This window comes from Dipodomys spectabilis, unplaced genomic scaffold, assembly GCF_019054845.1.
Source record: "Dipodomys spectabilis isolate Male_0828 unplaced genomic scaffold, ASM1905484v1 ptg000170l, whole genome shotgun sequence".
NCBI classification, from domain to species: domain Eukaryota; kingdom Metazoa; phylum Chordata; class Mammalia; order Rodentia; family Heteromyidae; genus Dipodomys; species Dipodomys spectabilis.
Window position 1 is genome coordinate 2,170,357 of NW_024870847.1, and position 16,507 is coordinate 2,186,863.

A 16,507-nucleotide genomic window follows, 5' to 3' on the forward strand; every position below is an offset into this window, starting at 1 on the left:
ATAATTGGAAAAGTCATGGAAAATCTTGCTTTAGTTATCTCATATTAAGATTGATTCAATTTCTAAAAAATCACTGTTGACATAAAATATATGAAATTCAATTTTTGTCTGAAATGACTTGATACTCAAACCTGAGAAATACATGACCAGTAACTATGATTTCTGTATACTCAAAATTGTGGTAGAGAGCTTGCCTTGCATGCATGAGGCCCTGAGTTCAATTTCTGAGCACCACATAAGCAAAAAGAAAAAAGCTGGAAGTGGCACTGTGGCTCAAGTGGTAGAGCGCTAGCCTTGAGCTGAAGAGCTGAGGGGCAGCGCCCAGGCCCCAGAGCTCAGGCCCCACGCCTGGACCCCCCCAAAAAATGGTGCAATATTATTCTTAATGATTGATGAATAAAATTTGATTATGTATGTATATATACATAAATACTTGTAAATAGGAATCAATAAAATTATATATATATATATATATACATATATATATATATATATATATAATTCATATACACACAGGAACACAATTCTTGATCCCTTATTGCAGTGAGAGGCATCTGGGCTGATTCCATATGTTGGCTACAGAAAATAATGCAACAATGAACATGATTGTGCTGGCAGCTTCAGTGTGGTCGTGTTTCTGCTCTATTGGATAAATGCCAATAAGTGGAATTGCTGTATCATAGGGAGCTTTCTATTCATTTTTGTGAGCAACCTCCATAGTGTTTTCCAAAGCCGTTGAACAAGATTACATTTCCACCAATATAATAGAGTTTCCTTTGGAACACATCCCTATCAGTATCTGGGATTGTTCATTTTTTCATAATGGCATTGTAACAGGGATGAGAAGAATCACAGTGTTGTTTGGATTTGCATTTCTTTCATGGAGAGAGATATGTCTATTTGTCATTGTCACTTTTCTTCTATGAAGTTCTCGTTAAGTCATTATCCCATACATTAATTGGGCTCTTGTTTATTTGAGGGTTTATTTGATCTGTAAATATGGGTTAGTTATGTAAACCCTTGTCTAATGCTTAGTTAGTAAAAATCTTCTTCCATTCTGTTCTCTTTCTATATACCCTGCTAACTTTTTTCTTTGCCATGAAGAAACTCTTCAGTATGATGCAACTCTATTCACCCAGAAAAAATGATATTATACCATTCATAAGGAAATGGAAATACTTGGAAAAAACCTATATTAAGTGAAGAAAATCAGACTCAAAAAATATAAGTTGCCCGATTTCCCTCATTTGTTTTATTAGAATGTGCCTTTAATTCTACAACTTAAAACAGAGTTGGATGTTAAAAGAGAAAACATTACATTAGGACATGATAAATTACATGGGATTCTAAACATTTATACAGTGAGATCAAAGGAGGATGCCCTTTGGAGAGGATCACAAAGGCTCAATAGCTATATGAATATTATCATATGAAATAATGTTCATCAAATTGATCTCCAAGAATTGATAATGAGATGTTTTTATTATTTTGCTTTTTCCATCTGAATTTGTATGCTGTTTTTTTTGTTTCAATTTCTGCACCTTTGGTCTTATATGCAAGTTTGTAAAGGGCAAGGGGAAACACAGAAATGGTGGGACAAAGGGTGAACAAATGTAGCAGTGCCACTCAATAGACACTACCATGTAAATGAACTATACAACATATGGGGGAGGGAGGTTGAAAGGGAAAAACTAGGAGAATATGAGGGAAGAGGTGACACTGTTAAAAAGAAATACGCTCATCATTTGACTTATGTAATTGTATCCCTTCTGTACATCATCTTTACAAATTAGAAATGGACCTCATAAACAGGCAAGAGTAGTTATATTAATTAGATAAGATTGGCTTTAAATTAAAATTGGTATAAAAGTAAAAAGAGACTAAAAAGGACATTAAATGTTGATGAAGGAAAGTCTCCATCAGGGGGATATGACAATGCTAAATATCAATGCCCTGAATCCTAGATCTCTCAAATTCATCAGACAAATACTACTTGTCCTAAAAATATGCATACATCCAAACGCATTGTTGGTTGCTTGAACACGTCATTCTTACCTCTGGACAGGCCATCCAGGTCAAAATCTAGCAAAAAATCAAAACCAAATACCTGGTTTGATAAGCTATACTTAACAGCTCATGGAACGTTCTCCAAAATAGATTATATCTTAGATCACAAAGAAAATCTGTGAAAATTCAAAAATAAAAATGAAATTACTCCTCGTATCATGTCAGACCACAATGAGACCAAATTAGATCTCAACATCAAAAGGCATCACAAAAAATTCTGAAACTCACAGAGACTGAATAACACATTGCTAAATCATCAGTGAGTCACTGAAGATATATGGAGGGAAGTTCCGTTTATGGAATTCAGTAGAAGTGAACAGACAAAATACTACCTCCTCTTGGACACAAGAACACAGGCAATACTCAGGAAAATTTATAGCTTTGACTATGTACATCAACAAATTAGAACAATCTTAAATCAGCACTAATAATGCACCACTAGGTCCTTGAAAAACAGGAACAATCCAATTCAAAAACTGGTAAATAGAAATCATACAAATTAGATTAAAGAAATAAATGAATTAGAGTCTCAGAAAAACATCCAATCATAATTGACTTTTAACTACTAGTAGCTCAAAAATTTGCCCAATGAATGTAAATTTAGCTATTTTCAGAGATAGACTCAACCAGCTCAAACCAGTGAACAAAACATACTCGTATGATTCTAAGATACAATATTTTGTTTGCCTTTTAAAATAAATTTACTCTTTTATTAAGTTGATTTATAGAGGAATTACAATTACATGAATCAGACCTTTTACAAATAAGGGAAACCATGGGACCTACGTTTCTTTGGGACTGGCTTACTTCACTTAATATAATTTTTTCCAAGTTTTTCCATTTCCTAACAAATGGGGCAATGTCATTCTTTCTGATGGAGGCATAGAATTCCATTGTGGATATATACCACATTTTCTTGATCCATTCATCTACTGAGGGGCATCTGGGTTGGTTCCATATGTGTGATGTCAGGAAAATGAACCCTTAGATGTGTATTTTAATGTTTTTTTCTTTCATGCATGTGTTTCTAACACATTTATAAGATTATCTCTTTGTTGCTTTGTATGTCCCTAAAAAAAAAAAAAAACAAAACAAAAAAACAATTACATGAATCAGGTAATGAGTACATTTCCTTTTATGAAATGTCTTGTGTTCCCTCATATTTTCCCATTCCCTTCCTTCTTTCCCCACCCATATGTTAAATAGTTCACTTTCATCAATGTTCAAGGAACTCCACTGCTTCATTTTTTCACCCTTTCCCTAAAGCTCTGTGCCCACCACCACCTTCCTGAAGACGAGAATGAATATACCATGCATAAGGTAAAGAAGACAGAATCATCTCAAACTATAAATAACGAGTACATACACTGAACAAAAAATGGAGTCTTCTGTTTCCATACCTCATATTTTGTTTCAGGATTCTTATGATGTTACATAAATGTAATTGTTTTTATAATAAAGTCAATTCAGGGATTAAGGTGTGATAAACTTATAATTTTCTTTCTATTTAGTAATGCTTTTATGTTACATTAATGTTGTAAGTAACACAATTCAAATCCCAGTGAAATTAGAAGGTTCAGATTTAAAGTTAAATATTCAAAAGGTCTAATAGTTCCATTTTGGCAACCAAACTGAAAATCAGGCCTGTTTTATCCTCAGAAATGTCATTATTTCATATGCAAAAAGTAATTTTACCTACATTTTCTCTCATATGTTAACATATTATCTGCTAATCAGAGAGATACAAAAAGACTTTTAATTATGATATGAAAAATTCATCGACATAAATGAATGAAATCAGCGAGTAGATGGCCCATAGCGGGGTGGTTATGTTTTATATTTTCATTATTTTGAATGATCTGGTGTTTTTGTATGTGTGGAATTATGAATGTATTTTATATCTGGACATGCAAGTTTGATTAATAGATCATTGTCTGATACCCAATGTCTGGAACCTAACCTGAGTCAGAGTAGTAAGTATGTGTGTGTGTGTGTGAGTGTGTGTGTATGTGTGTGGGTGTGGGTGTCTCTCTGTCTGCCTGCAAGTCTGGATTTAGAAGGAAGTATCTTATTTCCCTGAGGGTATATACTTAATTCTATTAGGTATACTCCATTAATGACAGCAGATAAAGTTAATTAACATTTTGTGCCATATATTTATGTTCCTATGATGGCATGAACAAACTAAAAATTATGTTTGGGGTATGAGTTTTGTAAAAGGTCAGCTGAAAGTATAAACATGTTGAATCTTGAGAAAGATATCAATGACAATCATTTCAGTTTAGATAAATTTTGACAACACTTGCAGTGATAGGTAATCCTATATCAAAATTCAATATTTATTGATTTTCCATAGCTACAATATTCTATAAATATGTAGGAAAACAAGTTAAATTATGGAATCATAAAAGTAATGTGATTATTTATTGCGAACAGTTTTACAATTAGGTCCTGATTGTAAGCGCTAGGATCAACAGAATAAAAAACACAATATACAACATGGAGTTAGATATTTTATAATGAAGCATATTTTAATATACTCTACATTTTTGAAAGACTAGAACTTTGGGTTAGCTTTATAACCTACCAAAATAAGTGATATTGTCTATTTATTAAGCAGAAAGGCTTACTCAGATTTACAAGATTGAATGTTTCAGTGTATGTTCAGCTGGTTTTATTGCTTTTGGGGCCAGTGCCAAGACAATATCAAGGAGGGGAGTATGTGAAAGAGAAAAGTTTTTTACCTAGAATGATTAAAAGATAAAAGAAGAAAGAAGATGAGAGTCTATTTTCTCATGTGTTTCACTCTGAAGAACTTAATCTCCAGAAGAACTCCACAGTCTGGGAAGAATTGGAATGTCATTTCTCTTAAACACATAGGTCTTCCTGGGGCATTCTAAAATCCAATGGCAACATCTTCACCAATGATAATAACTTGTCCAGGGGTGGAAGCCACTAGATATTTCTTAAAATTCTAATCAGATCTCAGCAGACTAAACATTTTATGGAATTCCTATTAAAATATTTTCTTGCAGACTGACTGGGTCTTCATAATGTGTATCTGTTTATATGTGTGTGTTTGAATAAACTAATAAAACAATGTGGCAGATAAAAGTATTAGTATGGTCTTTTGTTTTTCTTCTCGTACTATGAAAGCCTGTCACAATTCCAATCAAATCCCATCCAAGATTCAAACATTAATGCTGTCCCAACATTTCATTATGTTAACCTAAGTACATCCATCTCATTTCAGATGGCCATGGTATAGGAAAATTTTAAGTCTTCCAATTACGTTGTCACCAAGGAAACAACGTACAATATTTCTTTTAAAAATACCTAGATTGTAGAACATGTTAGCCAGAAAATTGAAGGAGTATACGTTATAGGATTTAATTTAAATATTTAGTCACATAAATGGATATTCTTTATCCCCAACTCAGAGCCCTTTTAAACTACATAATTGCACAACTCATCTATTACCATCTTCCATGAAGACAGTCCTTGCTATAAACAAACCAGATGTGATGAACAAATTTACAAGTACACCATTGTTACATGCTGCTGTTCTAAAGCATGGAAGTGAAAGAGCATTTAATGCCTGTGAAGAGCTGGTTCTAAGGATTATGGAAAGTGATTACTTTGCACCATAAATAGAAAAATCCACAGATGTTTCAAGTTGTGTTTTGTTGTTGGCATTTGTGAGATATATTTTGGAAAGCACAATGAATGAAAGCTTGCTATTTTGTAAAACTTTGCTGGCTGACACATTTACTGAAATGTTTCAAATGAGAAGACAGACAATAGGGTGGGTAAGATGTGGTATGCAGCTTTAAATACAGACAAGCAAAAAAAGAATGGGAATTTTTTTTCCTTAAAAATGCTTTCTGGTTATATTGCGCTATACACTATACTGTTGAAATAATCATTTCTTTGGAAAAGTAAGGAGAAAACACTGTCACCTGTTGAATTTCTTTTTAAACTGAATCTTAAATGTCAGGGTTAAAGAAATTTAAATGTCTTAATAAAATATTATCCAGTATTACTTTCATTTTTGATAAAAACTTAAAACAAACTGACAGACTGTTAGTCCATTAAGATTTATAAGTTTCCTGCTATATATTTCCTAATATTCCTTTATTTGGGGGGTGATATATATATATTTTTTAGAATGACAACCTTGTCTTAACCATTAGCCACAAAATTTATGCTCTCATAGAATCAGAGACTTTTTGTTTTTGTTGTTGTTGTTTTGTTTTGTTAAATTGGTTGGTCGTGGGGCTTGAACTCTCTGCCTCGGCGATGGTCCTACACTTTTCAGCTCAAGGTGAGTACTCTACCGCTTGAGCCACAGTGCCATTTCTGATTTTCTAGTGGCTTATTGTAGATACGAGTCTCACAGACTTTCCTACCTGGGCTGTCTTTGAACTGAGATCCTCATATCTCAGCCTCCTGAGTAGCTGAGATTACAAGCATGAGCTTCTGGTGCCCAGCCAGAGAATTTTATTTTATTAAATTAAGACAATAGTAGGCTCATTTTATGCCAACACAAAATATAAACACCAATGACATTTTTCCCTAAAAAAAAAAACACTCATAAAAAATTCATGAGATTTGGGGGAAGATGGGAGAGGAGAAGCTGAAGGCTAAACAACCTCTCCCATAGAAAGCATTTTAGTATTCCAGTGAACAGTCTTAGGCTACAGAGTCACACCAAGTGTGTCATCTCAATACAGAGAGTTTGGACAGAGAGGGAAAATCCAAGCAAGGAAAGAGATCTGAACACATGCAGCTAGCTATGGCTGCAGTGGCAGAGTTGGTAGCAGAGACACTCTTAGCAGCCATAACTACAGAGAGAATCTGGGACAAAGGTGCCAGATGTGGCAGGCAAGCGGATTCTACCCAACACAAGCAAGAACTGACAAGGAGCAGATATCTTCATCCTTCAGATCACAGACCAGAAACTGCCCAGGAACAAGACTCTGGCATGAGTAGAACCCTGATCTCCTCATTCCTTCTCAGGAAGCAGAGGAGGGAAGGACATCCCCTACCACTGGAGATCTCTGTCTTTGATACTAACAAAGGCCCAGCTGAGCAACTAGCTCCAATTCAGGCCTTGGAAGAAAACAAAAGAGTCATTTAGCAGGTCACAGGAACCTGCCCCGACATGCCAGGCTCAGCTCCACCCAGGGGAAAGTCAACCAACCCTGACAGAGAAAAATCTGCCCCCTGAAGAGTGACTTTCATCACTGGGTAAACATAGCCAGAGGCTGCCCCTCCCTACAGCAGCCTAGACAAACAAAACTCAGTAAACATAAACCCTGAGAATGGCTCCAAGCTGGGCTCTCTGAGAGTCTCAGGAGCTAGCCCAACAAGGAAAAGCTACTGATTGCTGAAAGGCCTCAACTCTACCCATAACCTAGTCTCATCACAGCATCTCCAAACTAGAGGAAACTCCCATCTCCCTCTTTTGGGATACTCAAAGCAAATCTACCTCCCACTGAACTAGCCTGGGAGGAGGATCACAAGACAATGGGATAGGCAAAGCATTTTTCTGCCTGCTCAAACAAACTCACTTAAGAAAACAATCAAGCCACAGGAAAACCAAACACCACAAGCAGACCAGAGACTCCACCAAGAGACTGGATATGGACATGGGAGATACACAATCATCCCATTGCCCTCATTCCCCCCCCCCCCCAAAAAAAAAAATCAAAGAACTCTTTTTTAAATTTAATTTTATTTTTTTATTGTGAGAATACAGTTCAGAGGAGTTACAATTACATGGGCAAGATAACGAGTATATTTCTTATCAAGCGTTTTTGCCTCCTTGTTGTTTCCCCTTCCCATCCCTTCCCATACTTCTCCCCTCCCCACACTGGCTCCTCCTCCACCCCCCACCAAAGTTGTTAATTTCGTTTTTCTACATAGTGAATTGTACATCTCATTGTTGCAATCAAAGAACTCTTATTTGAACCATTTAAAAAATTTTTAATTTTAAAAATTGTTTTCTATTAATCTTATTTTCCTCCCATAATGTTTATTGTAGGTGTATACGTGTGTGTGTGTGTGTGTGTGTGTGTGCACATGTGTTTTTTATCTCCTCTGAATTTTTGGTCCTTTTTACGTATTCTTTTCATTTTTTTCTTTTTCTTTTTTTGCGTGACAAAATTGCTGTTTGGCTCATTCCCTGATATATACCTGTCGTTGATTATTAGACCTTATACCCCATTGTGTACACATTTAATCCAGAAATTTATTACTCAATTCACAACCTCTTAGGCTTAAATTTTTAATAGCAGTATTATCTCTTTATATGTATATAATTTTCAAGTAACTAATTTTAAGAATTTTTATTTTTTAGTTTTCATTTCTTCTTTCAATCCATCCCTTCTTCTCATCTTATCCTTTTCTTCTCTCAATGTCATTTGTTTAAACTTACATAATTTTTAAGTGTTTCACTACTTAAATTTAAATTTTGGTTTTTTCATTTTTTCTTGTTCTTTTTTTTGTAATCTCTCTCCTATCATTCTATCCAAACCATTTCCCTCTCTAAGATTAGGACTTGGTTAAATACCACATTTTCTCGATCCATCTATCTACTGAGGGGCTTCTGGGTTGATTCCATATCTTAGCTATGGTAAATAATGTTTCAATAAATATAGATGTGTTGGTAGCGTTAGTATGGTCTTGTTTGTGATCATTTGGGTAAATGCCCAAAAGGTAGATTGGTGGGTCATAGGGAAGTTCTAGGTGGAATCTTTTGAGGAACCTCCATACTACTCCAAAGTGGTGGAACAAGTTTCATTCCCACCAACAATGGAGTAAGGTTCCCTTGTGGCCACATCCACTCAAGGATCTGTTGTTATTAGACTTCTCTATTATAGCCATTCTAAATGGCTTGAGGTGGTATCTCAATGTTGTTTTGATTTGCTTTTCTTTTATGGCTTGGGAGGTTGAGCAATTCTTCATGTGTCTGTTGGCCTTCCTTCTTTCCTTTTCAGAGAAGTTTCTCTTGAAGTCTTTAGTCCACTTATTTATTGGGAAGTTGTTTCTTTTAGGATTTGTTGTTGGGGGATTTAATGTTTTGAGTTCCACATATATTTTATATGAGACCCTTGTATATTGTATGGTTAGCGAAGATCTTCTCCCAATCAATGGGCTTTTTATTGATCTTGCTAGCTATGTCCTTTGCCATGCAGAAGCTCTGCAATTTCATTCAATCCCATTTACCCAACATTTCTTTGATTTGTTGTGCTTCTGGGTCTCTATTAAGAAAATTTCCGCCTCTACACAGGAGACCTACGGTATGTCCTACTCTATCCTGTAATGTTATCAGGGTGTCTGCTTTGACTCCGAGGTCTTTGATACATTTGGAGTTGATTTGGTACAGGATGATATATAAGGATATAGCTTTAGTTTTCTATGAGTGATTAACCAATTTTGCCAGCACTTTTACTGAATAGGCTGTCTTTCTTCCATTCTATTTTTTATCTCCTTTATCAAAGATTAGGTACCTATTGGTCTGTAGGCTCATTTCTGGGTTTTCAATTCTATTCCATTGGTCCTGAGGTCTGTTCTTGTGCCAGTACAAGCTGTTTTGTTTGCTAAGGCTATGTAGTAGAGTTTGAAATTTGGTATTGATATTACTCCAGCACTGTTCTTTCTGTTAAGGATTGCTGCCTTTTATCATTCCATATGACTTTTTGGATTGCCTCTTCTATTTCCTTGAAGAATGAGATTGAAATATTGATAGGTATTGCATTGAATTTGTAGATAGCCTTGGGAAGTATTGTCATTTTCACGATGTTAATCCTTCCAATCCAGGATCAAGGGAGTTTTTCACTTTCTAAGTTCTATTTTGATTTCCTTTTTCAGGTTTTCAAAGTTTTCATCATGGAGATCCTTTACTTCTTTGGTTAAGTTATTTCAATGTTATTCTATTTTATGTGGGGTTATTAAGAATGGAGTTGCTTTTCTGATTGCAGCCACGCTTTTCTTATTGTTGGCATACAGAAAAGCCACTGATTTTTGAGGGTTAATTTTATACCCTGATACATTGCCATAGTTTTGAATCAGCATGAGTAATTGGGGAGTGGAATCCATTGGATTCTTTAAATACAAGATCATGTCATCTGCAAAGAGGGAGTGTCTCACTTCATCTTTCCCTGTTTGGATGCCTTTTCGGTTTTCATCTTTTCTTATTGCTGTAGCTAGGCATGCTAATAGTAAATTGAAGAGAAGTGGAGAGAGTGGACATCCTTGTCTCGTTCCTGAGTTATGAGGAAATGTCTTTACTTTTTGACAATTAAGTATAATGCTGGCAGCAGGTTTGTCATATACAGCCTTTATTTAATTGAGGAATGTTCCCTGGATTCCTAGTTTATCCAGAAACTTCATCGTAAAGTGGTGTTATTTAATTGATTTATGTATATTGAACCATCTTTGGATCCCTTAACTGAATCCTGTTTTATCATGGTATGTAATGTTTTGGATGAATTGTTGAATTGTTTGGTCAAAATTTTGTTGAGAAGTTTGGCATCAATGTTCATCAAAGTAATGGGTGTATAATTCTCTTTCTTTGATGAGTTCCTGCATGGTTTTGGGATGAGGGTTTTGATGGCTTCATAGAATTAGTTTGGTCCTGAGATTTCTCTTTCAATTGCATTGAAGAGTTGGAGGAGTATTTGTATGAGCTCTGCTTTGAAAGCCTTGTAGAATTCTGCTGTAAATCCATGTGGTCCTGGGCTTTTCTTAGACATGAGGTCTCTTATTGATTTTTCTATTTCAATGCTTGATATGGGTCTGTTAAGATGGTTTAATTCATTTGCTCCTTTTCAGTTGTTGCTGTTATTGAGTTGAATCTGCTCATCCAATGTGTCTGCTGCCTTTGTCCTGGAACCTCTTTGTTGTAGGTATGGTGGGTTGGCTATGGCCACCACCAAAGCTGCCTCAGCCATGGCTACAGCAACTGCTCAGATCTGTCTCCTTCCCTGGATTTTCCCTCTCTAGCCAAACTCTGTACTGTGATGGCACACTGGGTGTGATACTCTAGCCTAGTACTGTTCACTGGAACACTAAAATAGCTTTCTATGTAAGAGATTGTTTAGCCTCCAGCTTCTTCTCCACCCTCTTCCCCCACTTCTCATAAGCATTTTCTTATTATAGATTATTCTAGATTAGCTATATTATGATTGATAATGACCAAGATTGACAGAAAGGTGAAGGAAAATTGTCTACACTTCCATGAGGTTCTGACCTGTGTTTCACAAAATGTTATAAAAGCTCTCCATGAGAAATCTAGCAGCTGCATTTCTAAATAGTCTTTGCGTGCTTACACTTTCTGATAATGTTTCAATTCAAGTACTTTTCCTTAGAGTTCCATACCATTCAATGATGCTGTATTAGATCTTTGTTACATCTTGAGGACAGCTCTTGGTGATTAAATTTGTGCTTTTCAAATTAGCTCTCGCAATTCCATCCACAAAATGCAGACAAAAATTATCTAAAATAAATTTGTATCTGTTGATAGTGAAAATATTTTATTTTCCATTACAAACATAGAATGTAGTAAAATTTTTCACAGAAATCACACTGCACTAGGTTGTGGGCAGATTCTAATGAAAATAATAAACTGTGTTTATGTAGAGAATTTGAGCTTGCAAAATTTTAATATTCCTGTGCTCCTAAAACCAATACCTTACTTATATTGAGTGACAAATACAACTTGCTATAAGTAAGTTTTCCTTGTATGTTTTTAATATATATTTTATTGTAAAGATACTGTACACAGAGGTTACAGTTACATAAGTAAGGTAATGAGTACATTTTTATTGAGCATTGTTACAACCTCCTTTGTTTTTCCCCTACTATTCCTTGCCTTCACACATCCTCAACACCTCCGTACATCCCCCTCTAATATTATCTTGCAAATCTCATTGTTACAATGGGTCAACCTGTATACTTTCCTTGTGTCTTAAATGAAGAAATGCTGGCTTGTTTCATGCTGATTCTACTTGTGTAGACACACTTAAAAACACTTTCCAAGTCCAAAAGCACATAAATGAAATGCACATCATCTTTTTGAGCTGGTATAATTGTGTTCTACACATTTATTGACAGGTTACAAATTATTCTCAAATTTTAATACATAAAAAACTTTCTTTTTTCTTATTTTCGTTGCCAGGACATCAGCACAACCTCAGTCAGCATTTCTCACTTTAGACATTTCATATGGTTTGGTTAAATTTTGACCTGCGCTCCAGTCTTCTGAGGAGTCACTCATCTGCTTAAGAATTGATGCTGGTTGTTGGAAAAGAGCCCAAGGAAGGATGCCATTTAAAGCCTTATAACTTTATTCTTAACAAGGATATTGTCCTACTAATTTGGCTGTTGAGAGTGTCTACAAGAGCAAGGATTCCATGGTGAGCAGGGAGACATCATATGACCTATACTTATTGAGATTTCTGAGTGACTTGCTATCACTTGTACTGCATTTTTCAAGTCGAATATCTCTAAACCTACAAGTTGGAAGAGATAAGAGGAGTGGTAAAAGAACTCTTAGAGACAAATACATCTTCAACACATTTATTTCCAAGCAGTCTGTCTAAGGCATATTGAACAACTTGTAAAACTTATGTTTGCTATATATGTGTCTTTTTCCATTTGTGCATGTGTACATGTGTGTACGTATGTGTGTAATTGTGTGTATAGTAACATTCATGTTTACATATATGGGCCGATATACACATATATGCATATATAAATAAATATACAAACATAAATATATCTTCATATATATCAGGTGTTCATTGATTTAATCTAGAATTCCCAGCACATTGTCCTTATCACAAAGTGTACATGATAAACTGCTCTAAGTATCTGTGCTATATGAGCTGTATCCTTTGTACCCACTTCCCCCATTACCTTGTTTTTCATCCCTGTGAACAACTTCAGCCTACTTTCCATAGGATAGCGTTGTTTTTGTTACTTAATGATAATAAAAGAAAAAAGGTTGTTTGTAAGAGAAAAAGAATTTTTAGGACCCAGGCTAAAAGTATCTTATCAGTCTCAATGATTCGTATGAGATAAAATTTATAATAGTACTAAAAGTGAAAAGGAATTCCTAGACCTGTTGTTTTGCCATTTAGAATGGCAAAGAATAATTTCACGTCACTGTTATAACTCTTAAAGAATGCAAGGGTAACTGATGGTCCTTATCATGTTCCCACAAAACCAGTGGACCCTGAAGGATAATAGTAGACCAGCAGAAATTCTAAGTAGCAGACAAGGAGCATGAAAGAGAAAGAGCGGAAATGAGAGAGAGTGAAAGAGAGAGAAAAATATCATAATACTTTATAGTGCGTAACAGATAAACAAGAGGTTTATGAGAATATTCATACTGCTATCTTGAGACTCTACATATACATTTGAAGGTATTTGATGTATGATAACTCATCTACATAAAATATAAAATGATTTTGATAAAAAATAAAAATGACTCAGAAGAAATTATAAATGCAAAAACATTCTTCACAGAAGCAAACTCTCAGAAATATTTCTTGACTTTGAAAAGGATAAATTGGCTGCAGTTAGTATAAATTTAGAAGTATGACAATTCACAAAAATATAAAAATGTGTTCACATATTTCATTATATAACCCAAAGCAGAAAGCAAATATTGTTCAGATGATTTTTTAAATCACAATTTCTCAGGTGCTGTGAAGGTGGCTCAGTGGTAGAGTGCTTGCCTTGCATGCATGAGGTCCTGGATTTCATGCCTCAGCACGACATAAGCAGAAAAATGTGAAAGTGGTGTTGTGGATCAAGTGATAGCGCTAGTCTTGAGTTGAAGAGCTTAGGGACAGCACCCAAGACCCAGAGTTCAAGCCCCACAACCAACAAAACCAAAGCAAAAAAAAACAAAACATAACAAAACAAAACAATTTTGTAGCCTCAATTCTGTAATAACACTACTTCAGCTTAGGGTTAAGATTTAGGTGTGGACATTTATCAACACTCCTGATTCATACTCTACTTGATAAAATTTTTAATCAGTATTTTGTTTTTAGTTTTGCTCTTTGTACATTCACATGCACCTATGAAATATGGTGTGGCCATCCCAATAATATTCTCAAAGTACCTCTTAATCACTACTCACAAAAATTTGTATTATATTACAACAAGGAAAAAAATGCTATAAATAAAGAAAACAATAATTAAATATTAATGATTACTAAAAGAAAAAAGAAAACAATTACCAGGGTTTTCAGTATTTGAAGTGTACACAGTTGATTTTACTATTTTCTCATATTCTTATACATTTAAATCTGGATAAAGCTATGAGTAGCTTTTAAATTTACCCACTAAGATTACTATTTATAGTTCATCTCACCATTTGTATGTGGCTTATATCATTATTTGTTCATCACAAACATATAACGTAAGGGAGCCCTAAAGTTTTAACAGAAACTGTGTACTTAAAATTTTACCTCTTCACTCTGCTTCTTTACACAGTCTTTGCAACTTATCATTAGTAAAGTTTCTATAAACTATGAAATGTATATACTTACTAGTATATGCTACCAGAATAATTATATACTTTATCGAAAAATTTTATGACCTGCAAACAGTCTTGATTTTGCCATATATAAGCAAATCCCAAAATGAAACATATTTAAAACATTAAACTTTTAACAAACCTTAACATTTGCTGCAATGATCATTATGACAGGTGCCTTGTGTAGAATAATTGAATTCTTCTTCCTACACATCTCATGAACAACAAATATCTGGAATTATTTTGTTTTTGGCATGTCAATCTTGACTTTATTCTTAAATGTGTGCTTATGTAAGAAATACATGGTTCTAAAATTTCACAATTCTTTTTAATTTATTTGTGTTGAATTGTCTAGTTTAAGAAAATCAATTACACTTTACATATAAAAAAATGTTCTGTGCTCAATTTGGCTGCACATACACTAAAATTGGAACATACAGAGAAGATTAGCATGGTCCCTGCACAAGGATGACATGCAACTTAGCGAATCGTTCCATCTTTTTAAAACAACAGATGCTGGAAGGGATGTGGTGAGAAGGGAAGCCTATTGCATTCTTGGTGTGAGTGTACACTTGTTCATCCACTTTGGAAAGCAGTTTGGAGGTTCCTCAAAAGACTCCACATAGAGCTCTCCTATTACACAGCAATCCCACTTTTGGGCATTCATCCAAATGATCACAAACAAGTCCATACTAAAACAACCACCACAGCAATGCTTATTGTAGCATTATTTGCCATAGCTAAGATATGGAACCAACCCCGATGCCCCTCAGTAGAAGAATGGATCAAGAAAACATTCTGTGTGTGTGTGTGTGTGTGTGTGTGTGAGTGTGTGTGTGTGTGAATGTACACTTACACAACCACTTTGGAAAGCAGTCTGGTGAGTCCTCAGAAAGCTAAATATTGACGCTCCTTATGGCCCACTCATACCACTTCTAGGCATCTATCCTGAACAACAGGTACCAATATTCAAGGACCCATGCACCTCCATGTTTATTGCAGCACTGTTCACAGTAGCTAGGATATGAAAACAACCCATATGTCCCACCAGAGATGAATGGATCCAAAAACTGTGGTAACTATACACAACGGAATATTTTCCAGTCATTAGAAAGGACAAAATAATGGCATTAGCAGGGAAATCAATCAACCTACAAGAAATCATGTTGAGTGAGGTAAGCCAAAAGCAAAGAGACAAACAGCACATGGTCTCCGTGATAAGTGGATTTTAAATCCAAAATGTAAAGTGATATGACAAAATTAACAACACTTAAGAAACCAAGGACTTCCACTCATCTGATTGAATCACTACTAAATAACCCCATTCTGCTGATCAAATGTGCACACTGAAGTGAAACCAGGAAGATGACACAGAACTAGAGGGAATCAGGGAAAAACATACAACAGCTGGATCCATCAGCTGCAATGGACATTGACCAAAATGAAATAAGCAACTCAATGTCACTGAAGGGAAGGAGGGAACAAGTGGGAAAGAGGGAACAGCTGATGCTCTGCAAAACAAAAGAAATGTACATATTTCAAAATAAAAGAAGTATACATATGGAAGAAATAACTCTATTTCAAAGCTCAGAGAACTCATAAATGTTGTAGACCATGATAGACAATTTGCTCCATCAAAGTTAGAATGTGTTTGTGACTTTAACTAAGCATCACTATCCCACAATATTGTGAAATTTGGGAAATTATGTAACCACTTAATCACAAGAAAAACATTTGAAAAAATGATGAAGGTGGAAAAATTAGTTGCTCTAAAAAACAAAAAAGGAAAATGTTCTGTGTGTATATGTGTACACACACACACACACACACACACATATTACATATATATACATATATATATATATGTATATATGTTAATTCTAT

General features: G+C 35.0%; 1 non-coding gene across 1 annotated transcript; it reads left to right on the forward strand.

The window, feature by feature from the left end:
• The first annotated feature begins 15,020 nt into the window (after positions 1-15,020).
• LOC122119502 lies at positions 15,021-15,126 on the forward strand. Its single transcript, XR_006149579.1, has one exon. It is a non-coding gene; the product is annotated as a U6 spliceosomal RNA (small nuclear RNA).
• Positions 15,127-16,507: the final 1,381 nt, after the last annotated feature.